Here is a 13,478-nt window from a genome sequence, read left to right on the forward strand (position 1 = left end):
CAGCATGTAGTGGCTACCCAGCAGAATGGAATGATGAACCTCTAGGTGCAGTTAACATGTGATACAATCCTACTATCGTGGATCCCTACAGGACGGAGGTCATGGACAACTCGTCAAACCCCATTGTCTGTCATATGTCAAGATTTATTCGACTTGAGTTCGATAGTGGAAAACTCTTTCTCCACTTTATATTACTGCCCTGGCCAAGGTCTTAGAACTCAGTCTAACAAATCACATAGGATCACTCCTCTTCTATCAAGGTCGATAGATTCCTTGTAGGTGCATACCCTACTCCTACAGTGAACCTACTACAGCCAATCTATACTGCATGGACCCATATGGCTAGAGACCATGTATGTGTGCAGTCAAACTACAATAACCTCACTGTGAGTAGCCGAAGCACCGCAGGTCAAAGGACCAGTCACACTACTGCAACATCAAGCAAGTCACTGACGAGTGGATAGACATCCAAGTGACTTCTTGTCTTGGTCACGCTCAGTACCCTTGTTCTCTAACAAGCACCTGCACTATCACTTCAGTGTCCCTACACTGTGGACTCAAGTCTCGTCCATCCAGAAGGAAAGTGATCTGTGCACTGATCGGATCGATCACCGTCCTCGTGATGATCCATTGATCAGGAGCATTTAGAAATTAATCACCAATGATACATGGCTCAAATTCTCAACTCTTGAGAATATGTATCATCATCTTATTAATTCCTTGGACGATTCATAGACACATAAATAATATGAATGAAAAGATGCCTTTTATTTATTCAATAATAAACAGTCAAGTACAAAATTATGTCCCTAGAATCAACAATGTGTCAGCCAAATTGGCTTCTAGGGCATACATCTAACAATCTCCCACTTGCACTAAAGCCAATTGGTCATATATCTTAGGCCCATCTTCTCAAGGTGGGCTTCAGTCTTTTGCTGACTCAGCTGCTTAGTGAACGGGTCTGCCACGTTATCCGCGGAGTCTACTCTCTGCACCTCTACATCATAGTCGCGTATGAAATGGAAGCGCCGCTTTATGTGCTTGGACTTCTGATGAGACCATGGCTCCATAGCTAGTGCTATGGTGCCAATGTTATCGCAGTAAAGTGTTATGGCATCTAATGATATTATACCTAACTCTGCAATTAACTTTTAATCAGAAGGTTTCCACTGCACCCTTAGATACGGCTTAACATTCAGCTTCTAAGGTAGAATCTATAATGATCGGTTGTTTGGAACTCTTCCAATTTACTGAACCACAATTGCACATATTCTGATGTAGACTTTCTATCATCAATATGTGTGCATCCTTCTACCTTCAACTCTGATCTTCTCCCAAAGACCAAGAACATGTCCTTAGTTCTTCTCAAGTACTTAAGACTGTTCTTCACAGCTATCCAGTGCTTCTTGCCTGGATCCGACTGATATCTGCTTGTGACACTCACAGCAAGAGCTATATCAGGTTGTGCACACAGCATGGCATACATGAGGCTTCCTATTGCAGATGCATAGGGAATCTTGCTCATGTGTTGAATCTCTTCAGATGTGTTGGGGCGCATCTTCTTGGAGAGATGAATTCCATGTCTTAGGGGTAAAAGACCCCTCTTGGAGTTTTCCATGCTGAACCTCTTCAGCACCTCCTCTATGTACATCTTCTGTGAAAGGCCAAGCATCCTTTTAGATCTATCTCTATAGACCTTTATTCTCAAAATATAGGATGCTTCCCCAAGGTCTTTCATGAAGAATTCTTTTTGACAACCAGACCTTGACCGAGGTTAGCATGGGAATATCATTCCCAATCAGGAGAATGTCATCTACGTACAGTACGAGAAAAACGACAGCACTCCCACTAACCTTTTTGAAAACACACGGTTCCTCTTCGTTTTTGATGAAATCAAACGTTTTGATTGCGTCATCGAAACGAGTGTTCCAACTCCGAGATGTTTGCTTTAGTCCATAGATGGACCTTTGCAGCTTGCAGACCTTGTGATCTCCATCGCTGGAAGTGAAACCCAAAGGCTGTTCCATATAGATATCTTTATCAAGATATCCATTCAGGAAAGCAGTTTTCACATCCATCTGCCAGATTTCATAATCATGAAATGCTGCAATAGCAAGCAATGTTCGGATGGATTTTAGCATGGCTACAGGTAAAAAGGTCTCCTGATAGTCAATGCCTTCGCGCTGACTATACCCTTTCGCCACAAGCCTTGCCTTATAGGTCTCTACCTCTCCATCCGAACCTATCTTCCTCTTGTAGATCCATTTGCATCCAATAGGTACAATACCTTCTGGTGGATCTACTAAGGTCCAGACTTGGTTGGAATGCATGGAGTCTAACTCTGACTTCATAGCTTCTAGTCATTTCTCGGAATCGATATCAGATATCGCCTCGTCGTAGGTTTTGGGATCTTGTGTATGATCCCTATCTCCCACTAGGAACATTTCCTCGGTATCCTCTTCTAGTATACCTAAGTATCTATCGGGAGGATGGGAGACCCTACTAGATCTACGAGGTGGTTGAGGGACATCGTGTACTGGCTCTTTATGAATGGGTTCTATAGGATCCATGACTCGTTGCTTTTCAGAGACTTTCTCTTCAAGCTCAATTTTCCTCCCACTGCCTCTATCAAGGATAAACTGATTTTCCAAGAAGATGACATGACGGCTCACAAACACATTGTGATCCTCTGAGATGTAGAAATTGTATCCTAATGACTCTTTAGGATATCCTATAAAACGAGCACTTATGGTCCTAGCCTCTAACTTGTCCGCCTGTAGTCTCTTGACGTGGGCCGGACATCCCCAAATCTTGAGATGACCCAGACTTGGTTTCTTACCATGCCATATCTCATACGGTGTGGTAGGAACGGATTTATAGGGAACTCTATTCAATAAATAAATCACTGTGAGTAAGGCATCTCCCCAAAGGAACATAGGTAAATCAGTGAAGCTCATCATGGACCTGACCATGTCCAACAGGGTCCGATTCCTCCTCTCTGACACCCCGTTGAGTTGAGGTGTACCCGGAGGTGTCCATTGTGAGACTATGCCGTTTTCTTTGAGATAGTCCCGGAATTCTCTACTAAGGTATTCTCCTCCTCGATCTGATCGAAGAGCCTTAAGAGGTTTTCCAGTTTGTTTTTCTACTTCATTCTTGAACTCTTTGAACTTTTCAAAAGAGTCAGACTTGTGTCTCATAAGATACACATACCCATACCATGAATAATCATCGGTAAAGGTAATGAAGTAAGAATAACGTCCCCTGGCTAGCACATCGAATGGGCCACATACATCTGTATGTATTAGGGTAAGTATTTCAGTGGTCCTCTCCCCATGTCCTACAAAGGGCAGTCTAGCCATTTTTTCTTGAAGACAGGACTCGCAAACTGGATATGACTCGGAAGTCAATGAGCCGAGAAGCCCATCTTTATCCATTTTGTTCATCCTATCCTCTCCAATATGGCCAAGTCTGAGGTGCCACAAATATCTTTGGTTTATCTCATCTCTGGATCTTTTGGATCCTTTGGCACTCACATCTTGCTCGGTAACATTCATAGATACATCCATATGTAAATGATAGAGACTGTCAATCATGAAACCACGTGCGACTATTTTATTTCTCAAATAAATAGAACAGCAGTCTTTGTCAAATGTAAAAACATGACCTTCCTGTGCTAGACATGAAACAGAAATCAAATTTCTGCTAGCAACAGGTACATAATAGCAGTCTCTAAGTATTAAACTAAATCCAGACGGTAGTCGCAGATGGTAGGTGCCCACAGCCACAGCAGCAACTTTTGCCCCGTTGCCAACCCGAAGGGTTACCGCACCTTCCGCCAGCCTTCTACTTTCCTTTAGACCCTGCATGGTAGTGCACAGATGAGCACTAGAACCAGAATCTATAACCCAACTAGAAGTAGAAGAAACCGCTAGATTAGTTTCAATTATGAGCAAGTCTATACCTTCTGAAGGTGTGTCACCTTTCTTGTTCTTCAGGCTCTCGAGGTATGAAGGACAGTTCCTCTTCCAGTGGCCTTCGACATTGCAGTGGAAACATTTTCCTTTGTCGTTAGCCTTTTTCTTTTGAACTTCCTTCTTTGGCTTCTTGTCTTTCTTCTGCTTCTTAGCAGGCTTCTTTTTCTTCCAAGCAGACTTTCTCTTGGAACCAAAAGTCAACTCAGCAGCAAGGACATTGCCCCTTGAACCTTTCAAGGCTCCCTCAGCAGTTACCAACATGTTGATTAGTTCAGTCTTAGTGCATTCAATCTTATTCATGTAGTAGTTTACTATAAACTGACCAAATGAATCAGAAAGTGACTGTAGGATCAAATCCACTTGTAATTCCTTGTGCATGTCCATACCGAGCTTCTCAAGCTCCTCTAGGTCCTTGATCATGGTCAGACCGTGATCATGGACAGACTGCCCCTCGCGCATCTTTGTTTTAAAAAGCCTCTTGGACACTTCAAAACGAGCTGTGCGACTCTGCTCACCATACAACTCTTGCAGGTGTGCCAGTATGTCCCTAGCAGTCTTCATATTTTCATGCTGGCATTGGAGTTCATTTGACATGGATGCCATCATATAGCATTTTACCCTAATGTCATCATCCAACCACTTTTTATGCATCTCACGCTGAACATCAGTAGGACGTGTTGGTAGTGTAGGGATATCTGAATCGAGTATGTAGCCTATTTTCTCACAGTCCAAAACAATTTTGAGATTTCTAAGCCAGTCTTTGTAATTGGTTCCGGTCAGTCGGTTGGTCTCAAGAATACGGGTCAAAGGATTTGAAGCTGACATTGTATCTGCAGAGAGTAAAGATTCTAGTTAGACTTTTGTACTTGATCCTAATCTGTTCTAAGGTCTTTTAGAACAAATGTAACTCCCACTATTTTCTCGAATCCCTCACACTCCCCTGGTAAGGAAACGGAAATCCCACACGACTAGAGTTTCTAGTGGGTACTGCGGTCCCACCAATTTACATGCCACCTCACCTAACAGTTATTGGTGACACATAGATGGATGAGTGTACAACTCTTGTACAATGCTTCTCAAGCATGTTGCAGTGCAACTTGGTCTCTAAGCCATGAAGACCTCACCTAACAGTTATTGGTCCCATTTCTTAGTTAAGTCAGACCCACCGTATAACCATAGAAATAAAGTCGTCATTGGGTCCTCACCTAACAGTTATTGGTGCCCAACCCCACCTTTACCCTACAACATCTCATGTCTATAGAGAGGTCCAGCCCCCCGATGCAACTTGACCACTGTGTCCAGCCGAGACAAATCAACATCAGAAAGGCCTTAGCAGCTCTACTACAGTGGAAGACCTATTGACTTAATATTGGTTAATCAGGTCTTAGTGTTTGCAACTTGAGCCCTTCATAAGAGGTAATCGAACAATTGGCCAGGTAAGCAGGTGGGAGGCTCCCCTTACTCAGAGAGTAAGGTCCTAATTAAGTAACCACCTTTCATGCTTTCCTAGACACCAATTAGATCAATTAATCTAATATGACTTGCTCATGTTGGTTCACTCTCGACTTGATTGAGGAGGTTTTGATTTAGGTCTCAATTGGGTTTGCTACATCACATGTAAACCTATCTACCCGACTCGCATTCACATCTCATGCAAACGGTACATCACAGGCAGTTATAATCGCAGCATCAAATAAAGTTAAACTTTAAATAGGTGATGATCATGGATTCTAATTAGGTCGTATTACAAGCACATGCACATCAATCGATCAAGTGGTCTTCAACTCTTGAATTGGTTCTAAGCCTCCTTGATTCGATCCTTGATCAACTCTTGATCCCATCGCCATCAACCGCTTAGATCACCTTTCATCTCATGCCTTTGCTTCAGCTTGATCGTTGATGTACATCACATCACAGAAATACAACCAGATGTAAAATAAAAATAAAAATAAATTACATCACCTTTTAGGAGGCACGCAGGCCTCTCAAAACATTAAATAAGATGCATGCAAGCATCTGAAAAATTACATGACATTGCAGATCACATCGCAGGTCATTACATTTGATACCAAAAGGGTTGGAATCCTATGATCATCACCGTATGCAACAATTATAATTTTCAGATCTGAAAACTAACTGATTATATCATGACATAGGTCGCTGATCATGCTAATCATGATTCTAAACTTTGTAATCCCATTAACAATGCAATTAGAATTATCTTTTTATCACATAAAAATCAGCATGCAAAAATCAGCACCCTTGAAAAATCTGCATGCAGAATTTTTCAGCATGCATGATCATTCAATTTTCAGATCTAATAAGCCTTTAGATATTTAATTCTTACTTTAATCTACGAAGCCTAGGCTCTGATACCACTGTTGGGAACCCGCCCATGCCGCTGATATTTCAAAAAATTTTCAGATGGCAGCGGAATCGGCATGCACGGGTTCGACGTTCATCGCATGAACGTTGTTTCGAGACCTTTCGTAATTAGGTAAGAATTAAGACTTTTAAAACTATTAGGAAGATCAGATCTTCACCTTGCGCGGGTAGATGATCACCGCAAATCTGAATTCGTGGTTTTGGAAGAGGGTTCGCTTGAAGCCGTTCAAACGTCCGGCCTCTACGGGTATCCACACGAAGCAGGATCCGATCCAAGCTCTCTATCTCACCGGGGTGCTAGCTCCCTTGCAGAGATAGCTTTGATGGCTGATGTCCTCCCTCTCAATCAACTCTTGATTGTGCTTAGAAGGAGGAAGAAGAAGGATGAAGAAGAGGATGAAGATGAGCCCCTACGCAGCCTTCTGCTGTTCCTTGCGTTGGATGAAGGAAGGGAAGGGAAAGGAAGCCGCCAACTCTTGGCTTTTCTTCTCCCTTTGCTTGCGGCTGAACCAAGAGGAGGAGAGGGGGCTTCCACGACTTGAAGAGGAGGAAAAAAGATTCCACTAGGGCGCCGGCCCTAGTCCTCCTTTAATAAGGATGAAGGGCTCCTACAAGTTAGGAGCCCTTGACAACTTTCCAAGAGGGGGCGCCGGCCCCCTCTCTCTTCATGTCGCACCTAATCAAGTGGAGAGGGGCTGATGCCCCTCTTACTTGGTTAGCCTAATCCTCTTCCAAAGAGGATTAGGTCCCTCTTTCATGGTTTAATCCTAATCTAATTAGGATTGGCCAAATTGGGTTCAATCTGTGCTAGTCCTAATCCAATTAGGACTTGAATGAACCATGACTCAATTGAACTCTTCAATCCTAATCCAATTAGGAGTCATGTTGATTCATTAGATTAATAATTAATTTAGACTTAAGGAATCCTAATCCAATTAGGATTTGTTTAATTTTAGTCCTAATCCAATTAGGACTCTATTTGAATCCGAAGTCCTAATCCAATTAGGATTTCTAGGAATCCTACTCCAAGTAGGAATCCAATTTTAATTCAAAATTCCTAATCTCATTAGGATTGTAAGAATCCTATTCCAAGTAGGAATCCCAGTCCTACTCCAACTAGGATTTCCAGTCCTAATCCAATTAGGACTCTAGGAATCCTACCCGAAGTAGGACTCTTGTTTCAAGTCCAATTAATTAATCCCCTTTGTTCCTTCTTCAACTTCTTATCAATCAAATTGATTACTCGTGATTCATAATCACTTTTCAACCATCGGATCGGTCAATACTTCTAGTGTGTGTGACCCCATAGGTTCTATTCTGACTGGTAGTGAGATATATTGTGATCTCTATCACTATATCATTGAAAACTCCTTTCAATGGGTTGGAACGATTCTAACTCAACTCATTAGGGTCTATCGATCATCAAGATAATCCCTATGAGTCCCACCATCCACCAGTGACACCTAGCAGCATGTAGTGGCTACCCAGCAGAATGGAATGATGAACCTCTAGGTGCAGTTAACATGTGATACAATCCTACTATCGTGGATCCCTACAGGACGGAGGTCATGGACAACTCGTCAAACCCCATTGTCTGTCATATGTCAAGATTTATTCGACTTGAGTTCGATAGTGGAAAACTCTTTCTCCACTTTATATTACTGCCCTGGCCAAGGTCTTAGAACTCAGTCTAACAAATCACATAGGATCACTCCTCTTCTATCAAGGTCGATAGATTCCTTGTAGGTGCATACCCTACTCCTACAGTGAACCTACTGCAGCCAATCTATACTGCATGGACCCATATGGCTAGAGACCATGTATGTGTGCAGTCAAACTACAATAACCTCACTGTGAGTAGCCGAAGCACCGCAGGTCAAAGGACCAGTCACACTACTGCAACATCAAGCAAGTCACTGACGAGTGGATAGACATCCAAGTGACTTCTTGTCTTGGTCACGCTCAGTACCCTTGTTCTCTAACAAGCACCTGCACTATCACTTCAGTGTCCCTACACTGTGGACTCAAGTCTCGTCCATCCAGAAGGAAAGTGATCTGTGCACTGATCGGATCGATCACCGTCCTCGTGATGATCCATTGATCAGGAGCATTTAGAAATTAATCACCAATGATACATGGCTCAAATTCTCAACTCTTGAGAATATGTATCATCATCTTATTAATTCCTTGGACGATTCATAGACACATAAATAATATGAATGAAAAGATGCCTTTTATTTATTCAATAATAAACAGTCAAGTACAAAATTATGTCCCTAGAATCAACAATGTGTCAGCCAAATTGGCTTCTAGGGCATACATCTAACAAAAGGATCACATATGCCTAATTCCCTCCTTAGCGTGCAGAATCTATCTTCACTCAAGGGTTTTGTGAATATGTCGGCTAATTATTTTTCAGTGCATATATGCTCAATACATATGTTTCCATTTTGCACATGATCCCTAATAAAATGATATCGTATTTCTATGTGTTTGGCTTTAGAATGCTGAACCGGATTTTTAGTAAGATTGATGGCACTAGTATTATCACACTTAATAGGAATATTATCTAGCTTAACTCCATAGTCCTCAAGTTGTTGCTTAAGCCATAGTACTTGAGCACAACAACTACCAGCAGCTATATATTCAGCTTCAGCTGTTGAAAGTGCCACAGAATTCTGCTTTTTGCTAAACCATGATACTAAGTTGTTTCCTAAGAATTGACATGTACCACTAGTGCTCTTCCTATCTAATTTGCATCCAGCAAAATCAGCATCTGAGTATGCAAGCAAATCTAGACAGGAGTCTCTTGAGTACCATAATCCTATATTCGTAGTTCCTCTTAAATATCTAAGGATTCTTTTAACAGCACTTAAATGTGACTCCTTAGGATCTGATTGGTATCTAGCACATATTCCTACACTAAATACAATGTCTGGTCTACTAGCAGTAAGGTAGAGCAAGGATCCAATTAGTCCTCTATAAAGCTTAATATCAATACTCTTCCCTTTTTCATCTTTGTCTAGCTTACTAGTAGGATTCATTGGAGTACCTACTCCCTTATGATTTTCATTCCCAAACTTCTTTAGTATTTCCTTTGTATACTTAGTTTGATGAATGAAAATGCCTACTTTAGTTTGTTTAATTTGTAATCCTAGAAAGAAACTTAGTTCTCCTATCAAACTCATTTCGAATTCTCCATGCATTAAATCAGCAAATTCTTTGCAAAGAGTATCATTTGTGGCACTAAAGATTATGTCATCTACATATATTTGTACCACTAATAGATTTTTGTCCTTTCTTTTGAGAAATAGTGTTTTATCTAAATTTCCTCTACTAAAGTCATTATTAAGCAGAAATTTGCTTAATCAATCATACCAAGCCCTAGGTGCTTGCTTTAATCCATATAATGCCTTATGTAGTTTAAACACATGATTTGGCAATTCATGATTCTCAAAATCAGGAGGTTGCTCTACATATACTTCTTCCTCAATAAAACCATTTAAGAATGCACTCTTTACATCCATTTGATATAATTTGAAATTCATGAAATATGCAAATGCTAGAAGTAGTCTAATAGCCTCTAATCTAGCTACAGGAGCAAATGTTTCATCAAAATCTATTCCTTCTTCTTGATTGTATCCCTTAGCTACAAGTCTAGCTTTATTTCTTATAACTAACCCATTTTCATCTAATTTATTTCTAAAGATCCATTTTGTTCCAATTACTGAATTATGCTTTAGTCTTTCAGTTAATGTCTATACATTACTTCTTTTGAATTGATTTAATTCTTCTTGCATGGCATTTATCCAATTAGTATCTTTTTCAGCTTCTTCATAAGTCTTAGGTTCTAATTGTGAAACAAAAGCAAGATAATCATTTAAATTTCTAAGAGATGATCGAGTTCTTATCCCTTGAGATGGATCACCAATGATTAAGTCTTTAGGGTGTCCATATGCATACCTCCATTCCTTTGGCAAGTTTTGAGATTGTGGTGGCACGCAATCATCTCCCTTATCTTGAATTGGCACGTCATCAATATTCAACTTTTCAAAGTCGATAATTCCTGTATCATCATCAAGAATATTTTCTTTCCTAACAGACTCACTATCAGACTCATCAAATATGATATTAACTGACTCTTTCACTACAAGTGTTCTTTTATTAAATACTCTGTATGCCCTGCTAGATGTGGAGTATCCTAAGAAGATACCTTCATCTGACTTAGCATCAAATTTACTTAGATCCTTCTTGCCATTGTTTAAGATGAAACATCTACATCCAAATACTCTAAGATATTTAGCAGTTGGTTTCTTATTCTTCCAAAGTTCATAAGGAGTTTTCTTGGTTATTGGTCGTATTAAAACCCGATTTAGAATATGGCAAGCAGTGTTTATAGCTTCAGCCCAAAAGTACTTTGGAAGATTTGACTCACACAACATCGTGCGTGCCATTTCTGCCAATGTCCTGTTTTTCCTTTCAATAACCCCATTTTGTTGAAGCGTTCTAGGTGCTGAGAATTGATGTGAAATACCATTTTTATTACAAAATTCTTCAAAGTGTTGATTTTCAAATTCAGTACTATGATCACTTCGAATTGCTACTAAGGTGAGCTTCTTTTTATTTATGGTATTACTATATAGTTTCAAGAATTCTGAAAATGCTTCATTCTTATGTGCCAAAAATGAAACCCATGTATATCTTGAGAAATCATCTACAATTACTAGTCCATATTTCTTCCCTCCTAGACTCGCAGTTCTAGTGGGTCCAAATAAATCCATGTGTATGAGTTCAAAAGGCCTAGTTGTTGATACTATATTCTTTGATTTGAAAGATGATTTAGTTTGTTTTCCTAATGAGCATGGTCCACAGATTTTGTCATTTTCAAAAATCAGTTTTGGCACATCTTTTATTAATTCCTTCTTGACTAGTTTTGATATTAATTCCATACTAGCATGTCCTAGTCTACGATGCCAAAGCCAACTTGTTTCATTTTTCTTTTCTTCATTAGTAATTAAGCATAATCCATTTTTCTTGCCTAAATCATGAAGATCTACCAAGTAAATATTTCTTTGCCTTTGTCCTACAAGTACAATGCTATTATCTTTAGGATTTGTGATTATGCATACTGATGCTTCAAATGTGACTTTAAACCCTTTATCACAAAATTGACTTATGCTAAGCAGGTTATGTTTCAAACCCTTAACTAATAAGACATTTTCTATAAAAATGGATGGAGTAATAAAAATTTTACCCTTTCCAATGATATGCCCTTTACCATTGTCTCCATAGGTTACTACTCCACCCTTCTTTGATTCCAAGGTGACAAATTAGTTTACGTCACCGGTCATGTGTCTTGAACAGCCGCTATCTAGATACCATCATTTTTCCACTTTATCAGCTGTAAGACACCCCTGCAATCAAGATCAAGAAAGAGCTTTAGGTACCCAAACTATGTTGGGTCCTTTAGGGTTAGTACTTGATGTTCCTTTTGGAACCCAAACTTTCTTGAATTTAATCTTATGATTATTACTTAATTTGTTTTGACTGGACTTTCTAGTTACATTCATATGCTTTATGTCCTAATTTATTGCAGCAATGACAAGTAATATTTTTATTTTTAGCTTTTACAAAAATGTTCTTTAAGAATTTTTGTTTCCTATTTGTTTTATATCCTAATCAAGCCTTATCATATACAGCTTTTTGACTATCAAGAATCATATTTAATTTGGTAGAACTAAGTGTAAACTTATCTACTAAGAATTTATATTTTTCAGCATCTTCTTTTAACTTGATATTTTCAGCAATTAGATTCTTGGTTTCATTTGTAAGTTTCCTACTTAATGTTTCATAGTTATGAGATAGTTTTAACTTATCTTTGATAAGAAATTGATTTTCTTCTTTTAGAACTTTATTTTTATTGATAAGTTTCTTATGTTCTTCCATGAGTTCTAAGAATGCATCATGTAATTCATCAACAGTAAAATCACATTCAAGTTCAGAATCTACCTCATCGTCATTGGCCATATGATACATTTGGGCCGTCTCTTGATAATCTTCCTCTTCCGAACTTGACTCCTCACTTTCACTCCATTCAGCCATGAAGTTCTTCTTTTTCAGTTTTCTTGCCATCCATTTCAAATTTGGGCAATCTATCTTATAATGCCCGGGTTTGTTACACTCATAGCAAATAGGAGTTTCTTTTTCCTTTTCTTTGTCCTTACCCTTTTCTTTGCTTGAGCTACCTTTGAGAAAGGGTTTCTTTTTATATAATATGTTCTTACCTCTCATAAATTTTCTGAATTTTCTTCCAAGCATAGCCATCCCTTCTTCATCAAATTCATCATCATCATCTGAATATTCCGATTCAGTTTGTTGTTTAGGGGTGGTAGTCTTTAGGGCAATGGGCTTTCTTCTCTTGACCTCATCTTCCGAATTTTGCCTCATTGTCAACTCATGGGTCATGAGTGATCCTAGAAGTTTCTCTAATTGCAGTGTGTTGAGGTTCTTAGCTTCCTAAATTGTGGTTACCTTGGCCTTCTAAATTCTTGATAGAGACCTGAGAATTTTTCGCACCAATTCAGAGTTAGTGTAAGACTTTCCTAAACTCTTAAGCCCATTTATAATTTCAGTAAAACGAGTAAACATATCAGTTATGGACTCAGTAGATTCCATTTTAAACAATTCATACTTGTGAACTAATATGTTTATTTTTGACTCCTTAACTTGATTGGTCCCTTCATGAGTGACCTCAAGTTTGTCCCAAATTTCTTTAGCAGAGATGCAAGTAGATATTCTATTAAATTCACTTATATCTAATGAGCAATAAAGTACATTTATAGCTTTTGCATTTAACTGTGCCAATCTTCTATCACTTTCATTCCAATCCATTTCTGGTTTGGGTATGATAGTGCCCTCTATATTAAGTGTGGGTGTGTGAGGCCCTCTAGTAATGATGTACCATAATTCATAGTCTAAAGCTTGAATGAATATCCTCATCCAAGCTTTCCAATATGTGTAGTTTGTGCCATTAAATAGAGGTGGTCTATTTGTGGATTGCCCCTCACTCATAGAACATCCCACTTGGGTTGTCATGATCTTTAACTCTTGATTGTG

This window comes from Phoenix dactylifera, chromosome 7 (assembly GCF_051530095.1).
Source record: "Phoenix dactylifera cultivar Ajwa chromosome 7, Ajwa_hap1_PhDact_Kaust_v1.1, whole genome shotgun sequence".
Lineage (NCBI taxonomy): Eukaryota > Viridiplantae > Streptophyta > Magnoliopsida > Arecales > Arecaceae > Phoenix > Phoenix dactylifera.